Source organism: Ornithodoros turicata, chromosome 3 (genome assembly GCF_037126465.1).
Source record: "Ornithodoros turicata isolate Travis chromosome 3, ASM3712646v1, whole genome shotgun sequence".
Taxonomy (NCBI): Eukaryota; Metazoa; Arthropoda; class Arachnida; order Ixodida; family Argasidae; genus Ornithodoros; species Ornithodoros turicata.
This window is the reverse complement of record NC_088203.1, coordinates 78,373,358-78,379,146: the sequence shown is the minus strand read 5'-3', so window position 1 is coordinate 78,379,146 and position 5,789 is coordinate 78,373,358. Positions and strand designations below refer to the sequence as shown.

Here is a 5,789-nt window from a genome sequence, read left to right as displayed (position 1 = left end):
TTCCTTCGCTGGCGTCGTTCCCTCGGTTCCCTCCATCGGCCCGTTTCCCCATTTGTTATCCCCCGTGACTGCACAGGGTTGGCAGTTGGCAACAAACGGAGTAGCTCCGCTGTTATTGGGGGTCCAAAATTCGTCCACTAGCACTGTCCATGACCAACGGTTGGCTGCGCCCGGGCGGTCACGCGGGGATAGGAAAATCCCATTGACGGAGCGCCAAGTCCGTTCTCTAGAGTTTTCCTATATTAACTCTATGCTTGGAAACGTCGGTTTTCGTGTTGGATGTTGACGTCCAAGACGCAGCCTCGTACCTGTCTTTCACCTCCGCCGACCATATAAAAATGTGAACGCATGTGAACCCATGAACACACCCGTAGCCTGTTGCTACGTCCCCCAAGGTTGGGGCATATTCGCGTTTTTCACGACCTGTAGCCTGTAGGTGGCGCATCTCAACTCCAACATGGCGGACGTATCCTGGTTGTTGCTTAGTTTTGATTTTGAGATTTCTGAACTGCAATGTTAATTCTCGATGCGTTGAAGGCGAACGAGCATTAAACGCTGCTCATATACTTCTGGCAGGCGTAACCGGGTTGTCCAAAGAGAAGGCTATAGTTGTCGCGTATTATTTGTGAAGTTCCGGCGTGTTTGATCAACCACATTTCGTGAAGGTGAATTTCACGTCTACCGGTTGCGAGGTCGAAATAGCAAGCAGCGAGTGTCCTGCGCTGCAGGAATGTGACAGACATGCAAGCACACGACATCTGTGCTGCAGTTCTCTTACAGCTAACATCTTCTAAGTGTGTAGCGCGTGTACGAATGTAGTTTACAAGTAACACGGTAATGTTGCGACATCCGTGTGTCACTGGTGCGCATGTTTTTGGGAAACCTTAACGAAAAGTCGCATTCTTTCTGCATTCTTTCCCAAGTGATTTGACGAGCTGATTCAAATGCAGAGTTACAAAACTGACTTGGTATACGTTTTCATGCTATCTCTTGCGCTTTCTTACACATGATGGCTATTCAAGTTTGAAACAAACTGGTTCTGTTTTGTCTAGACACGTTTTTGCTTCCCTTCCTGACGTGAGCTGCACAGAAGTGTGCTTCAGAAAAGAAAAAAAAGAGAAAGAACGTTCATCAGATATGTAAGCAGTACCGCTCCAAGAGCTCTGCCAGACACACACAAGCATTGCTGATGTAACAGGTTTGCTGATTTTGAGTCGCTCAATCCATTCCTTCTGAGGATGCGTCGAAGTAGGCGGTAATTCTATGTGTGGAACGAAGAAAAACGCGGAAGGACAAACTGCTATCCCCTCAGCGCGCAGAGTCGCATTGTGACACAGAACAAAACTAGTTTGGTTTAGTTCGCTGGTCGTTGTCTGCAATGTTTACTTCATCCATGATTTCAACAGCAAAATACGGGTGCAGCTGAGCGATTCCTGCGAAAAGCAACAACTTCTCCGCAAATGTACGCGGTGTCGGCCGGGTGTACCTGGTTTGGCTAGTCCCAAATTTCACCGCTGTGCAGCGTCGGTTTTGCGAAAAACGCGAATTGAAACAATCTGCCTCCTGTTGCATATGAAACGTTTTTGGCCATATTGTCATGAAATATTCGCGTCATTTTTACTCCACAGTTTCCAGAGGGACCAACAGTGCAGCTAGTACCTACACCCCCAAGTACGTTCCAAATTAGGACGGCGAGTTTTCTAAAAAAAGAATTTCAACTTGCCCCCCCCCCCCTTCAATATGGCGTATATTGCTCATCTTGCTCATCCGGGCGCCGCCAAACACTGCCACTCCATGTGACAGCGGTCGCCGCTGCCGCCGCCGAAAAAATTCTGCCTGGCTCTTAGGTCTAGTCCATCCTACTACGCCCACAGGGGTGACATAAATCCACCATTTTTGTAACTACCCTCAAGCTGGTGCTTCTTGCAAAACCGCCACCTTGTCCTGGTCAGATGTCATAGAAAACGTCTATTTGTGGTCATGTGACATTGTTAACATGTCGTGTTACCTTTTGCCGGTATACGTATTCCCGTCGGCATAAAGCCAAGAGATGAACGTATTTTGCAAGCGTAAACTATGCGGTGCTTCTTCCACGACATGGTAGCCATTCCTCCTTGGTTTAAGTATATCGCACCGGCTCAGTATGTCTTAACGCGCGGTCGTCATCACATCCTTGGAAGTCGTGAACAGTACGAGGCCTTATGTACAAAACTGAACGTTTACTGCGAGATTATCGGATGAAAATAATTACCGTAAGTCGAAAGACGTCCAAAACGTCGCGTAGGAACAACAAACGCGTTATTTACAAACGGTTTGGCCGCCAATCACGGCGCGACCATCTTTAAGGTCACGTGTGCGTTGACGTTTGCTGTGACGTGCGACCAGGACCTGTCCAGGATGCATTGCATTCGCCCGGCACGCTTTCGTCTATGGAGTAATACATTCGATGCCTCCCCTGTGACTACGCCGATTCCCCGAACCTCATACCGTCGACAGGACGCCCGCTCGTGTACACCCATGGCCCTACACTGTCAGCCAAATTTATACCTTTAAAGGTATAAATGGCTTGTCCTGTGGCGCATCCCCCAAAAGGGATCAAAAATTATACCACCAGGTGAGGTATAATAATTTATCCCTCCAGCAAGGTATGAAAAATTCAGACCTTGGGGTGAAAAGCATACACCATACATGGGGTATAACTTCAATACTGCAGGGTATAAATTTAATCCCAGGAACAGGGGTATAGCAAAGGGTATCAAAATGTAGACCCGTGGGTGCAAAATGAATACCATTCACAAGGCATAACTTAAATACCTCAAGGTATAAACTGAATCCCAGGAACAGGGTATAGCAAGGTATAACAAAGTAACCCTTGGGGAGTAAAATATGTAACATTGAGAGGTTCAAATTATATACCCCGAGGTATCTATTTAGTCAATAGAACAAGGTATAGTAACGGTATAGAAATCCACGCCTTTGGTGCAGAATAAATACCGTTTAAGAGGTTTCTATCAGGTAATTTGAAGGTATAAATTTAATCTAATTCTAAGCAGACAAGGTACTACAAGAGGTACAGAAATCTAGACCACTGGGTGCAGAACAGTATCTTTCTTTGCACCAAAAGCACGCAAGGAATAAAGTGCGTCGTGTCCTGTACCTAAAATAACTTCAGAGACAATGCGAAGTTTTGTGAACCAAACGCAAAAATGTTTATTTACAGTACTACATAAATAAATTTACAAAAGCAATGCACTTCTCCCGAGCCTTTGTCTCTTCGAGCTTTAAAATTGCCCCTTTGAATGATGTTTATAATCGATGAGCTTGATTATGGGGCAGAGAGGCAGCTCTTGTTCCTGAAAAGATTTTTTTTTAAATAATACCTACATGCAAAGCAAGCGTATTTTGTTCTCACCTCTATGATAAGTGACGAAGACTACTCATTTTATCTCCGTGAAATTAATTTCAGAGCAAGGACGCACAGGTCACCTGAAGGCACATATTGAATATTTAGTGTCCCCAAAATGGGAAAAAAGCAAAAAAGAAAAACTTACCGTCGCTATCTGCAATGAGGAGTAGTTCCAGCCTCCGTGCCGTTTTCCTGTACGATCATCAAAAGATCTTCAAATCCCTGCTGCGCTTGTGCGACGAGTTCGCGTTGGACGGAACAATATTCTGAACTCAATCAGCAGCTATACACAAAAAGATGAGAAGCTGTCAGTTTCGATAAACGGCAAAAAGAACGACAAGAAATAGTTAGCAGCTTCTGATACACAACATCAAAATACGTGCATACACAGTAATATTTATCAAAACGAACACAACTATCTATCTTTTACTTGGAATTTGGCGGTTTCAAATTGCTCTGCATTTTCCCGCACAGAACGTCGCTGCCAATATTCCGCCAACGAAATCCGATATATATCGATATATCATCTTCTAATCCATCCACATATACGCTAAATGCAAACAGTAAACGCAAAACGGGCTCGTATGTCATATAATAACAAACGTAAACGCAAAAAATTACATACGCACGAAGGAAGAAGGTACAGGCGACAGGATTACGTTCGCTTGTCTTCTCGCAAGGCGCAATCTTGTCGTCTGTTCCTTTGTGCGTATGAGTCACTTGCTGCGTTTATGTTTGAAATTACTCTAACACACTCTAAAACACTCTTACATGCGGGTCGATTGAACGATAATTGGGGCGAAAGAAATAGAAGGTCGACGAGAACGGCAAAAGAACTTATGTCAGGTTCGTCTAGTACTGCACAAACACGTGAGCACATCATACCTTTGTGTGCACAGACTCCGGCCTCTACATTATGAAGTTTATCCACCAGCAAGCCTGCACCTACGCCATTTTGTCAGGTCACAACTGTTACACAAACTATCAATACTATTAACCTAGAGGCGTTCAGCTCTCCTTAACCAAAATAATAAGGCAAGTTCTCTTACCAAGATGTTGCAAGCATTGCAGTCTAAAAAGTCAACAAACTTTCGATGAGGTTTCCATGCGTTGGCCCTTGGAGGCGAAGAATCACCATGCAAAACATCCGCATAACTTGGTTGTATGCTTGACCTGCACAGTCTGCACTGGCGCTCGCTCGTGGAAGGCCAGCTCTGGCAGACTCTGGCACGAATACCCCATTGATAACAAGAAGTCCATGAGAAGCGAGGCCCATTCTCCTCTCTTACTTTTCTGGGTCGGTATTCAAGAATCTAAAAGGGCACTACAGTTAAGATAGCCGTTATTGTGTGTGGGCAGAGGGAGATCTCGTATCCGACTTCGAGTCGTGTTTGTGACGTTGTGTGCCCCGTGTGTGCCCTTCATCGCCCCCTGTCTCGGGGTTTTGCCATTATGATCCTCCCAGAAAATGTTTCAATGTTGCAAGGTTGACGTTAATAGAGGCCATCACGTTGTTCACCTTTAAAACGCGACGCTTGTTTGCCCTTCTGACATTTATATAAATTAAATAATACGCCAAGACTCAAAACCCCGTGTAGCATGCTTTTCATACATCCGCCCTTCTTTCTCCAACATGCATAGAACAGAGGAAAGGGTAATAAAACCACATGACCACAACAGTAATAGTACCCGCAATCTCTTTCGATACGATTGATACCAACACGCGTATAGCTCTGAAGCTGGAAGTATAATGTCGAGGACAGCGAAAAAAAAAAAAAAGGCACACACACGAATGGAGTGCTACTGGAAATTCAAAATCAGCCCCACTAAGGTCATTTTCAAATTACTTCCTTTATTTCATTTTTTCATTTGTTACCATTGTCCCCTTAATTGACAACAACTACATGAATGACGATGGGATGAGGTGATTCACGGCAAACAAGTGCGGTAATTAAAAAAATTACTCCCCATTATTTATTCCATAGACACCTCTGGGTTGCTGTCATTTCGGGTATCCAAAAATGAGAAAAAAAAAACAGTCATAGATAGGTCAGTATTTCTTGCAGCCGACCACAGCAAACAATTCCATCATCACCACCCTCATAGTTCATAACAACAAATGCCACACGGTAACGAGTAGGGAGATTGCCCATAAGAGAAATATATCAAGCCGAGGATAATTCAGGTTGACTTTATAAGTTTGATTTTAAATAAGATGATGTGTACAAGTACATAGAAGGCTGTGCTATTGCAACAATAATATTTTACGTTAACGGAAAGGTAATATGGATAGTAATAAACGAAAGCAGAATCATATGAAATAGTGTTGCACATAAAAGCGAAAGGAGAAATGTAACATGAAATTCACGAGTGCTTTCCTACA

At 44.0% G+C, this 5,789-nt stretch overlaps 1 long non-coding RNA gene across 1 annotated transcript; it reads right to left on the bottom strand.

The window, feature by feature from the left end:
- Window positions 1-3,317: 3,317 nt before the first annotated feature.
- On the bottom strand, window positions 3,318-3,736 carry LOC135387376 (uncharacterized). The gene is made up of 3 exons (XR_010421077.1): window positions 3,552-3,736; window positions 3,413-3,486; window positions 3,318-3,353 (listed from the first exon to the last, which is right to left on the bottom strand). It is a non-coding gene; the product is annotated as an uncharacterized LOC135387376 (long non-coding RNA).
- Between the last annotated feature and the right edge of the window lie 2,053 nt (window positions 3,737-5,789).